The sequence below is a fragment of the Callorhinus ursinus genome, unplaced genomic scaffold, assembly GCF_003265705.2.
Source record: "Callorhinus ursinus isolate GAN/ISIS: 27379988/994484 unplaced genomic scaffold, GSC_fseal_2.0 scaffold7, whole genome shotgun sequence".
In the NCBI taxonomy this organism is placed as follows: domain Eukaryota; kingdom Metazoa; phylum Chordata; class Mammalia; order Carnivora; family Otariidae; genus Callorhinus; species Callorhinus ursinus.
In genome coordinates, this window is record NW_027397069.1 from 72516519 (window position 1) to 72536521 (window position 20003).

A 20003-nucleotide genomic window follows, 5' to 3' on the forward strand; every position below is an offset into this window, starting at 1 on the left:
TAGGAGGCGTGGGGGCGGGAGGATGAGGAGAGCTACTGTTTACCAAGAAGTCAGACACCTACATGTTTTGTATGAGCTGAATTTGATACTCATTATAACGTCAGGAGGTAGAAAGTGATTATTCCTAGTTTTACAAATGAGGAAACCGAGGCCGAGGGCAGTTAAGCAATTCAAACAAGATCATACAACTGGGAAGTGGCGCTCTGACTCCAGAGCCTGCACTTGTAGTCACTGCCTCGCCATTGAAACTATGCTTTTCAGGGAACTTTCACAAGTAAAACCAATTGAGAATGTGCAAAAGAGAGTTGAAATATAGTCACAAAGGTGAGGCTAGGTTTCAAGATATCCATCTCTACAGCAATGGCTTCTTCCTGCTGCTTCTCCCTTCATTCCTCAGTCCTCAGCAGAAGCTGTCTCTGGACTTTCCATAACTCCTCCCTCTCCCTCCCCCATGTCCCCAATCCAGTCTCCATGGCAACCAGAGTGAGTATCCCACAGAATAAATCTGTCCCCACTGCTTTTCTGTTGTAAATGCTCAAAAGCACCCCACGGTTTTAGGATGAAGCACACATCCTTTGGGCATAAACAAACTCTCCTGCCATCCCCAGCTCCTTTTTCATCAGTGGTGTGCTGCACACCGGTCATACCCACGTCAAGCAGACTTCGATATTTTGAGGGATTTTGAGAGAATTCTTGAGAATTTTGTAAATCCACTAATTACTAAATACTCCTATATCAATTTTCCCATAAATTTTGCTAGGACATAATCAGATATAAAATTGAAAATGAAGTTGCAGTCTGAAATGGCAAGTCCAGTGGATGAGGAAAACCACAACACTCATGGGGACAGCATGGAAATATCTGGCCTCTTTGTAGGTCCAGAGAAGCACAAAGCTAGGCTGATGCTCCTGTGGGGGGGGTGGGATAAAGGGGAGGGAAGAACAGAGGGGGAGAGGCAGGTTCTGAAGAATGGGCAAGTAGCAAAATCATCCTTGGGATTGTAGTGTTTTCCCTGCCATGAGGAAACCATACCAATGGTGGGCTTAGCCCTTAGCCGGGCTGAGCTCATTTGAAAAGAAGCAAGGGTCTGTGAGAAGCCAAGCAGAAGAGGGAGCAAAGGGAGAACCACAGGTCCTACACAATATGCAAAATTAAACTAAATGGACACCTGTTCATAATTTACAATTACTATTTGATTTTCATAGTCAACAGCAATGCAATGACTAGAAAGTGTGTATTTTAAAGGACAATATGGAGCCATTTTATTTTCAGCATTTTAATTGTGTAGGGGAGGAAACATTTTTCCTTCTACCGTTTAAGGTCTTCCAGGTGGTTTAAGAATTAAATTGACCTGAGACAGATTAACAGAGAAAACAAGACAAAGCCCAAAGTTTACTACATGCACACGGAGGCCCAATAATGAGGTGAAGACCTAAAGAAACATCCCAGAGCGCCTGAATAGCTCAGTCGGTTAAGTGTCTGCCTTTGGCTCAAGTCATGATCCCAGGGTCCTGGGATCGAGCCCTGCTTCCAGCTCCCTGCTCAGCAGAGAGCCTGCTTCTCCCTCTGCCGCTCCCCCTGTTTGTGCCCTCTCTCTCTCTCTCTAATGAATAAATAAAATCTTTAAGAAAAATAAAGAAACAACCCAGGCAGGCAGTTTTTATATTAGAGAAAGGGACCATAAGTCTGTGAGGAATTGATAGGACAAAGAAAACTTAACTTTGGGAGCTTCCATTAGTAAGGAATTCTAAACAGAATTTGGGCTGGGGGAGTAAATTAGTAAAACATAACAAGGGTTGTTTATATAGACTTCTTGGCTCTCAATTCCCCACCTCTGGTGATAAGGAGGTCTCCTTATCTCCTGCTACAAGGAGGGCACCTTTCACATGGGAGACTGATTTCTTGCTTTCAGGAGACAAACGCAGGGGAGTGGGGGGTCAGATTGTTTTTTCACTGGCTGTTTCTTAAGTGACTCTTACATTTTGGGGTAGCCCGCCCTTGGTACGTGCGACTTCAAGCTTAGCCATCCTCTTCTGGAAACTTGGATTTGTCAGTCCTTGGAATTTGACATTTAAATATGCTGAAATACTACTTTTCATTTGGCTTTGAAAGAAAATCTTAGATAAATTCTAGAACGTATAAAACTAACACCAACTTGAACCATTAGTCTTGAAACTCTGAGTGTTCCTCTTTGTACTTATTTCTACAAAATGTTTCCAAGAAAATAAGTAACAACTAAACAGTACATTTTGTACTAGTGAGTTACTCCATCCTGCTGGCGAATCTTTCAGCCAGTTGAGTTCTATTTTCCCTTATTATCTTTTTCTGAGCCTCCCTTTAAACTTGTTTTCCAATTGCTCCATATTAGGAAATACAAGGAAAGCGCTGACAACTTTAGTAGGCCTAAGTGTTGGCACATGTTTACCTTGTACTCTATATTGACTTTTTGATACAGATTTTGAGCAACACTTTGTTTTCCAGATTTTAGGAGAGAACTATTCTTTCCTTTTTTTACTTCAAAAATAGTTGGGAGGCCAAAGTTGGTAATTTGCTCTTTTTTTGCTTATTCCCAATTTATCAAACGACTGGGACTCTTGCTCTCATTAATTTTAATCTATTTTTTAATGTCTGTAACAGAGCTATGGATAAAATGTAAAGCAAATGTAGTTCAACCACAGAAATTTAAGAGTAGAATTAGAAACAGGTAATCTTAAGATTATATTTTATCTAGATTAACTATCGTGTACGATGCAATGCCTGGTAACAGAGAAATGCTATCATGGAATTCCACAAATTAAAAACATTAGAAATACAAATCGTGTGAAAAATACATAGCATGTTAGTAGTCTGAGTAAAAGAGTGGAAATAAGAAGTTACACTAAATTTTATTGATACTTATATATAATCATTTTGAGAGAAATGTATTCAACATTTTAAATGGAATTTATTAACTATTATGTCATCTACGAAGAGAAAAACCAAGAAAACTTGAACCTGTTTGGTTTTTAAGTTGTACATTGTAATGATCTAAAATCCAAGTTGAATGATCTAAAATCCAAGTTAAAACTGATGACTTACCTTAGATGTATTAAAAAGCCCCCTGGGAAGTAGCTACAATCAGCTCCAGCTCTATCACACACACAGTGTTTCAAACTTTCCCCTTACTTGAAGAATGAGTGAAGGATTTGGGGCTTCAGGCTTCAGAGACTATGCCTGGAAGAAAAGGCTCTCACGCGTTTGGCCTTGTCTCATGTTTCGTCCCCTCGTATTAGCAACAGGCGTATCTAATTTTACTCAGTGACATAAACAGCTCGTACCACACTTAAAATTGTTTGGGCACCAATTCCAGGACACAGCTCTAAGTGGGCCAAAAAAAAAAAAATTCTTACAAAACCAACATTTAAATCCTGAATCATGATAGTCTTATGTAATTATAACTTTCTAAAATAAACTTTACCTTAAGCGAATAGCAAAAACCAGACTAGTTTCCAGTAGAATTCAATGTTGACAAAATCTCTTGGCAATCATTTCAAATGCAACATTGAGAAGTTGTGACTTTATTAGTATTAAATGTATACTATTCTCATTCATGTGAAATGCACATTATCATATAATAGTCACTCCTTAAAAATCACTCTTTTTAAGCCTCTTTTTAAGTGAAAAACTTTAATATTTGAGAAGAAAACCTTAGGGAATGATCATCCTAATAAAAAGAAAGTAAATAAATTCTGCCCGTTAAAATTACGACAGTTCTTTCCCAGTAAATTAAATTTATATTATGTTTAACAAAGGATGTGAATGTAACAATGCAGTCTTGATGTTTTATCTTTATTCATTTTCATAAGATGTAAAGAAATATCAAGCTTTTAAAATAATCTTTTATTTTGCATTATTTTTATATATAGCCTGGTAAGCAGCATGAATTAACACAGATTAAATTATATATTTGAAATTTGTATTTTAGCACTAAACCTTGAATAGGAGAAGCAGTGCAATGATAATCCATATGCTTACTATTTCTTTTCTTTTCTTCTCAGGAGACCTTTTCTCTTATTCTATTTATTCATAACTCTAACTTCTTTTGACATTTGATGCTTCTCATACCAACAGCTGCAGGCCTTAAATTAAAAGCTGATATAGCTTCAACTAATCACACATTTATTTATAAGACTTTAAAAAATCTTTCATGAACTCTCTGCACATTACAATTTTCTCTGACACAGCAATTTAGACATAAAATTACAGCACAACACAACTATCTCATATATATATATATATATATACACACACATACATATAAATACTTAACAATGATGATATGAGATGTATGTTTGTATCAGTTTGTGTCTGAAAAGTCAAACTCTGAAACTCCTAACTCAATATTCTGGTTGAAATGTCACACATTTAAAGGTTACATATTGAGGGACCTTTTCAGCAATCAGTAAATTGGTTTTATAACAATGAACTTTTCAATGTTTTGTGGACTGCTTTGTAAAAATGTTACTCAAGTTATGGATTTGATCTCCATTCACATCTACAGATTCATTTAATACTACCAACTTTTCTTTTCAGTACTTCAGGAGGAGGGCTTAGAGAAAAACATCTTTCATTTTATAGAATAGTTGAAATTATTAAAACAAGATCTTCAAAGTTTTTTTTAATTTTTTGTTATGTTAATCACCATACATTACATCATTAGTTTTTGATGTAGTGTTCCATGATTCATTGTTTGTGCATAACACCCAGTGCTCCAGGCAGAACGTGCCCTCTTTAATACCCATCACCAGGCTAACCCATCCCCCCACCCCCCTCCCCTCTAGAACCCCCAGTTTGTTTTTCAGAGTCCATCATCTCTCATGGTTTGTCTCCCCCTCCGACTTACTCCCCTTCATTCTTCCCCTCCTGCTATCTTCTTTGTTTTTTCTTAACATTTATTGCATTATTTGTTTCAGAGGTACAGATCTGTGATTCAACAGTCTTGCACAATTCACAGCGCTCACCATAGCACATACCCTCCCCAATTTCTATCACCCAGCCACCCCATCCCTCCCACCCCCTACCACTCCAGCAACCCTCACTTTGTTTCCTGACATTAAGAATTCCTCATATCAGTGAGGTCATACGATACATGTCTTTCTCTGATTGACCTATTTCACTCAGCATAACACCCTCCAGTTCCATCCACGTCGTTGCAAATGGCAAGATCTCACTCCTTTTAAGATCTTCAAAGTTTTTAATGTAAGGTTAGCTTCAGCTTATAACTCACATATACACACCTCAGTGTATATGTTTTCAGTGGAATCATAGCATTTTAAAGCTATAAGAGGCCTGAAAGGAAACAACCTAGTCAAACTGTCCACTGGATGTAAAATAGCTCGCTCAAGGTTACAGAGCTGGTTTGGGCGTGGCAAACAAACAAACAGAAACAGTTCTCGATACCTACAGAGAACAAACTGGTGGTCACCAGAGGGGGGATGGGTGAAAAAGGTATAGGGGATTAAGAAGTACAAGCTTCCAGTCATAACTAAGTCATGGAGATGAAAAGTACAGCATAGGGAATATAGTCAGTACTATCGTAATAACGTATAGCGACAGATGGTGACCACACTTCTCTCGGTGAACACTGTGTAATATATACAACTGTTGAACCACTATGTTGTACACCTAAAACTAATGTAACATTGTGTCAACCGTACTTCAATTCAAAAAAGAAAGAAGAAAGTCCTTAGGCTCTTATGTCTTCCATAACTATAGGATCCTTCTGGGATTCACCCTTATCCTTCCCCCTGTAGTCAGTTAGCAATCCTGCCCTCCTACCTTGTTCTGCGTGGGGGCAGACAGTCCTGCTGCCTAAGACACCGGGTTAGAGAGACCACTTTTAGATCTAGTGAAAACAAGGAATTTCTGGTAGAGATATGGTTCGTTTTGAAATGGGAGGTAAGTTTGCCTGAGGAGGGAGGATATAGGGGATGATGGGGGATGAGACAGTTGAAAGTCTGAAAAGAGGAGAGAAGTTGTGAAGAGCCGCGCAGTAAATTTACTAGTGAATATACTAGACAGTGTTTGGACCCAGCTGAAGTTGATCAGTATACAGTGTTCCTATTTTTAATAGTTCCTGTGACTTTGGATACTAACTGCAGATGTGAGCGCCTATGACTAAACCCCCCCACACCACTTCACTCTTTCCTCCCAGACTAAACTCACCATCTCCCAAACCTGCTCTTTTGTTCATCCTTCCTTTCTCAGTTTCTGACGCCATCCTCCACAAAGTTACCGCTGACTGACTTGGGAACCTCCCTCACTAACCAGCCGGCCCGTCACTAAGCCGCTGTATTTCCTCCCTCTGCCTGCTCCCTTCTCTTTGGGGGGTCCCCGTCTGACTGGGCGGCTCACCAGCAGGTGTCTCCTGGTGCTCAGCACCTGCTGGCCTGCTTCCGGGTTCTGCTTCCAGGTTCTGCCACGTTCCATTTTAGACTCCTGGGATTGCCAGAGAAATGCCGAGAACAGGTCATTCTCTCCTCATCACTCCCCAGCCTCAAGACCCCCAACGAGCCTTCAGGATGGGGACCACGTTCTTGACAGGGCACACACACCTTTACGACTGGGCTGTGTCTGTCTCCCATGTCCCCATCCTTTAGGTTTGGTAAGAAACTACATGCCATTGGGTGCCTGGCTAAATATGACAAAGTTACCTCCCATCCTTTTCTTTCTAATGACTATTTAACTTTTGAAAGTCTGTTCATATGTCACTATCAGCTTTCTATATGTATTTATAAACTTATAGTTATTTGTATTTACGTTGCTATCATTGCTTTATATACATATTCTCTCTACTAAACTATCAACTCCTTGCTCAGCACCTGAGCCCTCAACTGAACCCTGAATAGTTACATCAAATTCAATGTTTCTTATGCTATCAATTCCAAAACACACCTAAAAAAAAAAAAAAAAAAAAAAAAAAAAAAAAAGAGCTAACACATGATCAGGATGACATTATAAGACTTTTCCAGAAGAGGTCAGTATAACAGTAATAAAAGTACTCACTTTCAGGGCAAATGAAATGTGAAATCAAATTAAAATATTTTGTGAGAGATAAACTTTCAAGCCTTAAAAAATAACAACGTCAATGATCTGCCCTCCAATCAAAGATACAACTTCCTCAGGAGAGATGGCCACAGACCTTTCACATAAGCAAAATGCAATGATTCTCTACACAAATGAAAACACAATAGGTTTAAATCTGGAATGTAATTAATGTAATCACCTGGATGCTTCTCACCCAAACTCTCTGATTATTCTTAAATAGAGATCATCCAAGTGTATGCATTTTAGAAAGATAATTCACATTCCCTTTGGAGTTGCCGTACAAATAAAAAAATTAAATTGATCACTAGATTACTGAATGTAGGCATTTTGTGTCTTGTGGTACTTTGGGGGAAGTTTAGGAGTCACTATTTAGTGTAAAGGGCTAATTCAGTGTTGTCAGAGATGATGGGAAAGAAAACAGTGGGATGCTGGAAAAATAAGAAGACTTGAAAAAAAGAAAACTCTTACATTTCAGAAGAGAAAATGGACTACCCAAAATTTCAAAGGTTATTCATTGGTAATCACTGCATTTGGTCATCACAATTTTTTAAAGATTCATTTATTTATCTTAGAGAGAGCGAGGGGGGAGGGGAGGGGCACAGGGAGAGGGAGAGAGAGACCCAAGCAGACCCTTCACTCAGTGTGGAGCCCAATGCGGGGAACAACTTGGGGCTTGATCTCACCACCCTGAGATCACAACCTGAGCTGAAATCAAGGGTCGGAAGCTCAACTGACTGAGCCACCCACGTGCCCCACTGCCTGCCACTCCTATCTCTAACCCTCTGTAGTTACCCTGTACTTTTTGTACATGCTCAAAGTGGTCATATTTACCTTCCACTTTGAAACTATATTCTCCTGTATCTCTTGTGATTTGATCAGGTTGATTAAAAAAAATAATGCAATACACAGCATTCACATTTTACAACTAGCTACCCAAATATCTAACCATATTCCCTTTCAGAGACAAACACCTGTGCTCCTCAATGCTTCTGTTATCAGTTTGAATGGAATCTTTTTTTTTCAATATTCCTCCAAATATTTTATTTTTTATTATTTTTTATTTTTATTTTTTAAAGATTTTATTTATTTGAGAGAGGGAATGAGATAGAGAGAGCGCGAGAGGGGGGAGGGTCAGAGGGAGAAGCAGACTCCCCGCTGAGCAGAGAGCTTGATGCAGGACTCCATCCCGGGACTCCAGGATCATGACCTGAGCCGAAGGCAGTTGCTTAACCAACTGAGCCACCCAGGCGCCCCTTCCAAATATTTTAATTGCTTTGTACTGACATTGTGCCTTTCCCAGAGAGCTATTGTTGTTGGAGTTTCTGAATACCACTTTTGTAATTGTTGTAAAATACGAAATTTTCCTAAATTTGCCTTCTTCAGCTTATCTTAGTTGTCTCTCAGTTTTTATTCCTTTAATCTATTATTTGGAATCAATGTCATTTTTCTTCTTGAAACACACTGTTCCTTGCTAATTTAAGTAGTTTCTATCATGCTTTTCTTGTAGGACTCACCTCCAGCTCCCTGACTTTCTAATGGTCTTTCTGTTCCTTGCATTCTCTACCTCTACCACATCGTCAAACTTCTGTTGAATTTCTAATAATATCCACTATATAGGATCGTGCTGTACTCCAGGCTCCCCTCCTCCTGGGCCAGTCCATCGCCAAGGCAGCTTCCCACACAGCTGCTGTCTTCCTTAGATCTCATTGCTCTCCTGAGCTGGGTGAATCTTCCCCGACTCAGCTCTCACGTCCTCTCCTCATATACCCCCTTGCTTTGATGGACTGCACCCTCAAATATCATTCAGAAACGGTGTTTGGGAAGTAGATTGTCTAAGTTCTTTTATGTCTGAAAATGTATCTATTCTCCAAAACTGGTTAATAGTTTCATTTAGTATAAAATTTTAGGTTGAAATAATTTCAGACTAAACTTTGAAGTCCTTGCTCCACTGACATCTGTCATTAAGAGTTCCTACAGAGAAATGTAATTCTAGTCTGATTTGCATTTCTAGTTTATATTGAGTAAGGTACATTACTATTTAAAGGTACTCGTTGCAGTTTTTGGTAAAATTAATATTCTCCTAGTTTATTTCCTGTTGCATTCATCTGGCATTTCATATATCTGATTCAATCAAAGAGAAGGTAGCGTCCATTTATAAAACGTAAGTGTATTTGTTCTTATTGAAAAATAATCGAGTGAGAATACTTAACGTTCTATTTCATGAATGTTTTTAAAATCTCTTTACCCTGATCAGAAATTTCTGATGAAGAACTAGAGTGTAAATGGTGGTAAGATTTATGAAAAGGAAAATATGTGGTATAAAATAAACTGGAGGATAAAAAAAACAGAACCGAAAGAGAATATTGGAAATCTGTCGATGGAGGAAGATCTGTGCCCAGGGACATTGGAAAGTATGTTAGACATTGAAATTTGTGAGAATAGTAACTTACAAAGGAACACTTATTCCTTCTATGAGAAGGTTCCTCCCAGTGTAGTAACATTTCTAGGTTCTCTCTATAACTTCTACTCATTTCTTCCCAGGGAAAGTGGATTAATTCTTCTCACTGATGAGTTAGAATAAAATAGTGGGTCCATATGGTCCATTTCCTCCCTCTTCAGAGACGTTCATGCCTGCAGAGAGTACAGTTTTGACACTGATCCTTCAGGCCCTCGGAGGGACCTGTGATCATCTAGAGCTGCCTAAGGGGCCTGTTAGCCCTTGCTGGGGATGTAACATTAGGAAGCCCATTGTTGCTGCACATCTGGAATACATTCTCCAACAGCTCTATTTGTTAACACAATGACACTTAGACCTTCATTTGCCTCATCCCTCTGTCTCTCAGTTGGTTCAGAACTGGGGCAGTAAACAGAGAAGTGATTTTTCTCAATCTTCTCAAACGCAAAAAAATCAGCATTTAACAACCACATATCTCTCTTGAGGAGCTACTACATAGCAAGAGCTATCCTGTATTAGTACCTAGACTTATCTAACTCTTCTCTTCTAACTTCCTCTTTTTTGCAAGGCTGGTACCCTCTTAAATATCTCTGTGGTCCTCACAGCATTCAGTGCAGACCAATCTGTTGCTGCTTATTTACTTCCCTAAATCCTGTTATCCCTTTATTTGTTCATAAGTTTGGTGGCAGGGACTGAGTCTTGATACCTGGATTTCCTTAGCCTCTAGCTACTCATTAATATCTGCTAAATGAAGGAATTTAACAAGGAAACCACAGTTTCTGTGCTTATGTAGTTTTTTTCCAGCTTAGAGGGCAGATAGTTAAATATTCAATAATGTGGTTAGCATAACAGTATGGGTATGAGCCAAAGGCTATGGAAGCACATAAAGGAAAACTTAATTGTATTTGGGAAAGGCCTAGTGGTAGTTGATTCTCTAAGAGCAGAAATCATCATTAGCTCAGCCTTTTGAAATTTCCAATATTTGTGTGTGTTTCAAATGTATTCAATATAGTGACATAAATATTGTGTGAACATAATTTGTAAATGTATATGAACCAACATATATTGAGATGTGTACCTGTCATTGACCTAAGTCAAATAAGTTTTTTTAAAAAAGTTTTATTTATTTGCCAGAGAGAGAGAGAGAGAGAGAGAGAGAGAGGGAGAGTATAAGCAGGGGGAGTGGCAGGCAGAGGGAGAAGCAGGCTCCGATGTGGGCCTCGATCCCAGGACCCTGAGATCATGACCTGAGCTGAATGCAGACGCTTAACCATCTGAGCCACCCAGGCGCCCCTCAAATAAGTTTTGAGACCATGACCCAAAGCCTTGAAACAGTTACAGTATTGGTGGCTTTAGTTCAACCCTCTACATTCTGTAGCCTAATTATGATTAAAACTACACAGCATTAACTTAAAAATCTTCCTTACTTATTCTTTCCCTACAAATAATATAAACAAATGGCCCAAAACTCCAGGCTTTCGGATCAACTGAGTTTAAATTCAGCTTTTTCACAAGTAATAGCTTGTATAATGTTAGTTATTTTTCTTAATGGTCTGTTTTCTGCTATTAATGTTGGGGATAATATCAACTCCCTGCTTAAGGCTAGTAAAATAATTAAATGTGATAATGTACAAAAGGCACTCGGCACATAGTAAAACACATATCAATGGCAGCTATTATAATTGTTTCTTAAGGCTGTGAGTGAGTTTTTCAAAACGAAATAGAATACATGAATCGCAGATTATGACAAATGCAGCCTTTACGACAAATGTGTTTTGGCTTACTTCATGGTATACCTAATACAATAAAAGCATTCTGACTTGATGTTATGCCTAATTATTAACGTGCTCAGCTAGTAACTACCCTTCCTAGGCAGACTACACAATAGCACTTTCACACAATCAAACCAAATTATTATTTTTTTCTTACAGTTTAGTTTTCTGGCATCCACATCTTTTGCCAACAACTTGCCTTGTATAGGATATACACAGTTTAACAGCCTTGACAAACACACAGGAATACTTTACAGTCTGAAAGTTAAAGATACTGGATACCCCATGAAGCTGAATTTGACTTGCTTCTGACCATTGTCCTGCTTGTGTCCTCTTGAGGGCCCCTGAGCTCCTGACCTCGGACCTTCACCCTCTCTACTGAAAAGTCTTCAAAGTCTTATTATTTCAAAAACCTTCTTCCCACTGAAAATGTGAAAACTGGATGCTAGAGGGCTCATGACAACACAAATGCTGTGTCATGAGGTAATGGGGTCCTGGGGGTGACAGCAAGACTCAATGCTGAGGCCTGGGAGAAAAGACAGTGGTGAAGAGAATGACCTTGAGAGACGAGATGTAGCAATGAAGTTTTTGGCTTGGGTCCCTTGTGTTTCACGACTTATTGGCGTGGATATTTCAAAGTCATCATGTTGCAAACTCAACATATTTTAATTATCCCTCCCACTTCTCCCCAAAACTTCTGTTCTCTTTCTTAGCTTAAAGGCATTGCCGTTTGCCATTTGGCCCTGCCAGAAACTTTCCATAGTTTAATGTAAATTATTTCAAGCAGTGTGTGTATTTGCCCCCCAATTGGCAAATGATCAAAAAGTCTTTTTTTAAAATTTTATTTCATTTTTATTTATTTATTTGGATAAGGAAGTCTGCAATTAAAGGGAAAAAATGAGGAATGCTGGCCTAAGCACATCCTATGCATGACCAAGTCCAGTTACTTACCGTGAAAGAAATAAAGCTGTTTGACAATCAAGCATTAGATTCTGTATAATTTCAGCAACAAGAAGAAAATCTGGCATCTCCACAACAGCACAAAATCTGGTTTCTCACTATAGCACAAAAATCCCATGGGTTTACTAATATTTAAAAAAGAAACAAATATTTTTTCATTTAAAAATGAGAGATTAAGGGATGCCTGGGTGGCTCAGTCAGTTAAGCGGCTGCCTTCGGCTCAGGTCATGATCTCAAGGTCCTGGGATCGGGTCCCACATCGGGTTCCTTGCTTAGCAGGGAGCCTGCTTCTCCCTCCGCCTGCCGCCCCCCCCCCCCGCTTGTACTCTCACTCTCTCTCCCTCTCTCGCAAATAAATAAATAAAATCTTTAAAAAAATGAGATTAAAAACTTAAAAATGTCAAAAGTGAACATGTTGGTTCCAAAAAGTGTATGAGTATATGCTTTTTGTTTCTCAACATCCATGAACTCCACTTGTGGTAATGACCCTTGGATTTTCTTTTTGGGGACTCACCCCTACCTTGCTTTCAGTCCGTATGTTTGGTCCAGTCAGACCAACGCCATTCCCAGGTTGAGTGGCAGGTCATGTGACTTAGGCCAGGCTGAGAGGAGCGCGGCATTCTCTTGGCCAGAGATTATTTTAGACTGACTCTGTCCAAGCCAACCAGACTCAATCAGAGCAATCCCACAACTTCTGTTTCAGTGGCTGACAAGACACACTTTCTTTTCTGCTTGACTTGAATTTGATAGCAATTCAAGCCTGGTTAGTGAGCAGCCATGAACACAACACAACGCAGCAAAGGTTGGAGCTGAGAGATGAAGTAAAATTCATGGTAATTTCAAGTCCGTAAATCGAGGCATGCCTAAATCACCTCTAATCTTGTATTTTTTAGTTACATCAGCTAATAAATTGCCTTTCTTCCATTCAAAAGTGTAGAGTGGGTATTTGATAATTTGCAACATAAAAATATAAAGTAAGTTTTAGTCAAACCAATGCAATAAAGAACTTGCCTTTTTAAAAAAAATTTTTGTTGTTGGTGGTGGTGGTGTAGGAATTCACTTAGTTCCTGGTGTGAAAGAATGAGGGGGTGATGGTACCAAGAGTAAAGCTTCAAACAATGAAGAGAGGTGATGAACACAAACTTGAACAGCTCCTTACCAGTTGTAAAACAGAACTCGGAGGTTACAGAAATCCATACCTTCTGTGGTGGCATATGTAAATGATGGGGCTATTCAGGGTTACCAAATGCTCTGCCGAGGTCAAAGATGAGGACAGAGAAAGATAACCTGATTTGGCAAGAGAAGACCAGTGGGAAGATTTAACATGGTAGTTCTAAATTAAAAAAAAAAAAAAGATAGGCATAGTAATGATTCAAGGAAACCTCATGAAAAAGCCCTGACTTTCTCATATACTATTATTTCATCAAAGCTAAGATTGATGATTTTAAGAACACCACTATTTTTATGCCAGTAAGGAGTACCTCTGCAAATTAAACTATAATCTGGCACTAATGGTAATATGCATCCCAATTAAGAGCTATTACAATGTAAAAAATTGGCATTGTAGATTTGGTAAAATATGGTAACAGCGCAATGGAGTGAATAACAGCAGTTGTCTGTCATTCATGATTTATTTAAATAATATTCATCAAGGATTTTTTCTGTCATACACATGAGTTGCCTTTGTTGATTAGCTTTTACGTTTGCCAGAATAAATGAGAAATTCAGTTCTTGTCTCAGTAATTGCCTAAGAAAAGTAATGCCTTTTTAGGTAGCTATATGGAAATGCTTCCTATTGTATATAGAGGTTGCCTAATGGAATTAACGATTAACTCTCTCTGAAACTGTTTTTCTGGGATGCCGAGTTGGTTTGTCTTACATGAATCAGTTATACGCAAAGGCTACCAGGATCCTGCTGAAGTCACTTCTGCTGTTTTTGATCCAATGCGCAAGCACCAACTGGGTGCCAAACACTGTTCTAGATGCTGATAGTAGAGTGCACAGCACGAAGGAGGGCTTACCTGTTCAGAGCTTACACTCTAGTTGAGAGGAAACAGCCAATCAGTGTGAAAACAATAAACAAGAAGATTTCTCACTGTGGCAAGTTTATTAAGAAAGAAAGTGTGTGTGGGGGGGCGCCTGGGTGGCTCATTCGTTAGGCGTCTGCCTTCCGCTCAGGTCATGATCCCAGGGTCCTGGGATTGAGCCCCGCATCGGACTCCCTGCTCTGCAGGAAGCCTGCTTCTCCCTCTCCCACTCCCCCTGCTTGTGCTCCCTCTCTCGCTGTGTATCTGTCAAATAAATAAATAAAATCTTTAAAAAAAAAAAAGAAAGTAAGCATGGGGAGGGGGAGAATATTTAAGTATATGGTCAGGGCAGGCCTTTGTGGGAGGACCTGAATAATGAGAAAGGAGCAATCACGAAAAGACTAGGGCAAAGTGTGATATCGGCGGGTGATGGCCCATGTAATGGCCCGGGGGCAGGAATGATCTGTGTGTACGTGGGACAAGCAAGGCCCAGGGGTGGGCACATGGCGCACGGAACAGGCCTGATAAGGCCAGAGAGGAGGAGGCATGAAGAGCAGTGGTTCTCAGCCGGCCACACGTTAGCAGCAACCAAGAGAGGTATACAGAACACCACTGCCCGGGATCCTCTCCAGAAATTCTGATGTATTTGCTATGATGGAGGCCCTGCTATCGGCGTTTGCCGAGTTCCCTAGGCAGTTCTAATGGGTTGCCAAGGCTGATAATCACAGCTGCACAACAATGTAGCCACAGCCCCTGTAAGAGAAGACCTTATTCCAAGCGCCAGCTGTAGGACATGAAAAGCGTTGTTATCCGCAAAATACTGCTCATTTCTTCTAAGGAGCCCCTTCCGTAGAGCTGTCACTCTCTTTCCTTTCCGCTCTCTGACCAGCTACTTTCAGGAGGTCTTTGCCAGGATGGGGTATGTTCTGGTCTGACTGGAATTTTCTTCATGACCCAGAGTATTTGTGTTTGTCTAGTTTTCACCTCTCAGTTTGTTTGGTTGGCTTCTTTCTCTCCTCTCCCCTCCCCTTTTCTTTTGCCCTCCCTCCCTCCCTCCCTCCCTCCCTCCCTCCCTCCCTTCCTCCTTTCTTCCTTCGTTCCTTCCTTTCTCTTTCACAGTACAAGATCTGTGCTATGCTTAGCTTCAACAGACAGACTGCCTCCTGACATGTGACTTATCTGTGTGACTCCTCATCTGCGCACCTTTGCATCCTGGCACAGAGCTTGTGCAAGAGATCCCCTGCTGTCAGCTCATTCATCTCCTCCTCCTACTGTGTGTGGGATGTGCAGGCTGCACCACGCAGGACACACTCTTGCCTTTGAAACACACACAGTGCTGTGTTTTCTGAGCCTGCAGCTCTGAGGATCTCTCTCGCTATTCTTTCAGATGCATACCTGTTCAATCTCCACTCTTTTGGAATACTTTCCACTAATTTTGTGGTTTGGGCTTTGGTTGTCTCCTAGTGTTGCCTAAAATAGAATTTGAACAAGTTTCTCACTCACCTTGCTGCTTCTGAATGATCTCAGGAGGGCACTGTGTAAATACTACCCTCACATTGTCATCTTCAACGTGGAAGTCTGTCACCCACGTGTCTCTTTACTGTAGGGTTAAAAGGGTTGTTATCTACTTGAGAAAACTGACTCGGAGGCACCATGGGCACCCTTCTGTGGATCCTTACTCCTGAAAGAATTTTGGTCTTTCACACAATCTTAGATAACCAAAGAAGAGGAAAATAGTGAATTCAGTTTCAGCAAAAGCTTAAACAGAGCACAGAACTGAGGACAGTTCTGTGGCTTTGGTTTGAGTCAGACTCTCAGGATTCCTGGTTCTTCTATAGATCTTATCCCACTTTCAATCCCTGGCAATTTGAGTGCTCTCTTTTGGAACATGATTCCGTTCAGTTCACCTTTATGCCCAGGAGTATAGCTGAAAGCTTAGTCATTTTTGACAGTTCATTTCAACTCAATAGAATGAAGTAATTGCTTTAGGTTCCCAAAGTGAGAATTTTCTTTTTCTTTTCTTTCTTTCTTTCTTTTTTTTTTTGGTATATTTGAAAGAAATAATTAAGCTTTTTTCCAAATCTAGGCTATGCTGTGCGAACATAAAGTCTACTACTGGATTATAGATATGGCTGGTATACATTCACACGTCAGTATGTTCCCCAAGTGGCTGTGAGCTCCTCCCCACTACATGTATAGAATCTTCCTGCACACCCTGCTGTGTGCAGAATTTTCCTTCTCTCCCAGGACCACACTTGGTTCCTTTCTACTGAAACTATCACTGAAAACTCATCCCAGTTATGTGCCCAGGAAAGAGTCCTTATTCTTTGGGCCAATCCTGAGCACCACATATTCTGATATATTCTTGGTTTTAATAACTGAAACACAGAAGTGATACTCTGAATAATGTTTAGGCTTTGTGCAACAAGAAACATTATTGTTTAGCTACATTAGGCTTAAAGAAGCATTTGCAAAGAATTCTTACAACATAACAGTTATATGATACATTTCTGAGAAAATATATTCAGAGTTGCAAACAAACCTCTAGAACACAGCCAATTATTTGGATGCGAACTGTATTGTACACTGTGAGGAAGTAATTCCAGGTCTTTTTCTTCCCACATCATAAACAATACAAAAAGGTTTGACTCGTGTGAAAAGACATACTTTTAGAAATGCTTTTAGGATAAGAAGTCATATAATTTTTGCATTTAAAAAGATTTTACACAAACCTGGGTACTGGTGAATGGATAAACAAACTGGTACATCCAGACAATGGAATATCATCCAGCAATAAGAAGAAATGAGCTCTCAAGCCATTAGAAGATGTAGGGGAAACTTAAATGCCTACTACTAAGTGAAAAAAGTCAATCTGACAAGGTTACATGATTCTAACTATATGACATCCTGCAAAAGGCAAAACTATGAACACAATAAAAAGATCAGTGCTCCCCAGGAGTCTGTGGTGTGAAAGGGCTGACTAGGTGGAACACAGGGAAATTTTAGGGCACGGATACTATTCTTCATGATGCTACAATGGGGGATACATGTCATTACACACTTGTCCAAACCGAGAGAACGTACAACAGCAAGAGTGAGCGCTGATGCCAGCTGTGAGCTTTGGATGGTAACAGTGTTGTAACAAGTGTAGGAGGGGATGTTGACAATGGTGAGGCCGGGGCTGGGGCAGGAGCAGCATGGGAAATCTCTGTACCTGCCTCTCAATTTTGCTGTGAACCTAAAACTGCCCTCCCTCTCAAGTCTTTTAAAAATTTTATCTTTCACTGCTGGATGGGAGGTGGGTGGGGGATGGGGTAACGGGGTGATGGGTATTAAGGAGGGCACGGGATGTGATGAGCACTGGGTGTTATAGGCAACTGATGAATCACTGAACTCTACATCTGAAACTGATGATGTTGGTTAATTGAATTTAAATTTAAAAAATATATAAAAAATAAATTTTTTTTTTACTTTCATTCCCTATCATTTTGTTCCTTTTTAAAATACCAACATTTGTACTTCAAAATTTAGCCCAAGAAATAATCAGGTATTTACTGGTTGAATTTAGTAAATAACGTAATTATTGATTTGAGGATAATGCTATAATATTCAGTTTGTTTATGTTCTTTCATTGTTCAAAAACTGTCTTAAATCATTTCTTTGCCCCAATTTTTTCCCATTGTAATAGAGTAAGTTGATTAAAATTCTCAAACAAAAACTATATCAAAACAGACACAGGACAAGATTGCTTTAAATGGCTCATAGGTAGGCTGATAATAATTTTCCGTCTTTAATAAACCAGTCATATGTGTAGCCACCATCTCTCTCTCTCTCTAAAGGTCTTGCGCTAATTCATAAGGGGAAGGCACCCAAGGTCGGGGGGGCGGGCGGTCATGGAAATGTAATGGTCTGAAGGTGGTGAAGGAGAAAGCAGGAGAGATCTCATCTGCTAAAGGTGGTAAGGACAGCGGAGAAAGTCTGGAATGGCTCCCAATGGGATGGGAAGGGGAAAAGTCAAGCATAAATGAACGATCACAGCATGAGCCTAAGGGTCCTTCCAGCTGAGGCTGGAGGCTGTGAATGTTCAGCACTGGCAACTGAACACAACGGGATTTTAGAAACATTTTTGGGATAACAATAGGAAAATCACACTACAGGATTGATCTGTGGCAGGACTTTTCTCAGTGGACAGAGCAGATACGCATGGACAGGTGGAAGCTGATGACCCTGGCCAGGCCAAGGAAGTTCAGGCCATCAACATGGGTCCAGGTATGTGGGAAGGGAAATGCCAACAGGAAGAGGAGGCTGACGGACAGCAGTCCGAGAGGGAAATGGAGGGGTAGGGCCTGCCTGGGCTTCTTCATGATGTTTCCCCTGCGCAAAGAAGTTCAAAGCAGGTTTCTGTGCTCAAACTTGAGAGGATGGAAAAAATTAAGCCTAACTCCACAATAATTTGCTGAGCAACCCCAGATGGTGACAGATACCAAGCTGCTGTCTAAGCAACATGGAAGCAGAGGCCACTGGATCCCAAACCAGGACACTGGGAAGCTGTGTAGAGTGAGGTTTTCATGGGATTTAGCACCCACTTGGATGCACGTGGGAAAGGTTCTAACCTGGCTATGTGGAAGAATAAATGGAATGAAAAGCAATGTTAACCAACCAGAGCAGGCATGGTTTGAAGCGAATAATGAAGCACCCACCTTGGGCAAAGAACGTGGGATGAGTGCAACCGCTGGTGGAGGTACTTGTCTACAACTTGAGATTAGGGCTAGTGAGCTGTAAGAATTTTGCGGCGCTACAACTCAGACCATTGCTAATGAAAGTCTGGCCTCTGAATTTTTCCTTCTCTTTTCTGAATGTAGCAGATTACCTTTTAAAAATCTGTTTGTTTAACTGGGGCAGGAGTTGACAGTCAGCCACATTTTGGATATAACATAGAAATCATGTCAAAAGCATATCCTATGGAAAACTTTCCACAGCCCCATTCCCCTCCCCCAGCTTTACTGAGGTATAATTGGCCGATAAAACCTGTATATATTTAAGGTGTACAACTTGACATTTTGACATACATTGTGAAATGATCACCATAGTCAAGTTAATTAACACATCCATCACCTCACATACTCTTTCTCCTTCCTTCCTTCCCTGGTCAGAACACTTAAATGCTACTATCTTAGCAAATTTCAAGTATACAATATAGTATGAGGTATCACCTCACATCTGTTATAATGGTATTCTCAAAAAAGGCAGGAGATTACAAGTGTTGGCAAGGATGTGGAGAAACTGGAACTCTTACACACTGTTGGTGAGAATGTAAAATGGTGCAGCCATTATGGAAAACAGTGTGGAGCTTCTTCATAAAGTTTAAAAATAGAACTATCACATGATCCAGCAATTCCACTTCTGGGTATATATTCAAAGGAAATAAATCAGGATCTTGAAGAGATATCCTCATTTCCATGTTCACTGCAGCATTATTTATAATAGCCAAGATACAAAAACAACCTACGTGTCCTTCAACACATGAATGGATAAAGAAAATGCGGTGTATGTATGCACTGTTCATTCTTTATTTTATTTTATTTTTTAAAGATTTTATTTATTTATTTGAGAGAGAGAGAGAGCACATGAGAGGGAAGAGGGTCAGAAGGAGAAGCAGACTCCCTGCTGAGCAGGGAGCCCGATGTGGGACTCGATCCCGGG

At 40.1% G+C, this 20003-nt stretch overlaps 1 protein-coding gene across 3 annotated transcripts in view; it reads right to left on the bottom strand.

Annotated features, from left to right (window-relative positions):
- SGCG (sarcoglycan gamma) overlaps positions 1-20003 on the bottom strand; it is a 119932-nt gene that overhangs the window by 92457 nt on the left and 7472 nt on the right. The window contains exon 1 of one of the 3 annotated variants that reach the window (XM_073894784.1): positions 3079-3271. The exons of 1 other annotated variant lie outside the window; for it this stretch is intronic. The gene's annotated coding sequence lies outside the window, so the exon portion shown is untranslated. Of the gene's footprint in view, positions 1-3078; positions 3272-20003 lie in introns of those variants that run through there. One more of the 3 variants, XM_025875292.2, reaches the window with a different exon arrangement.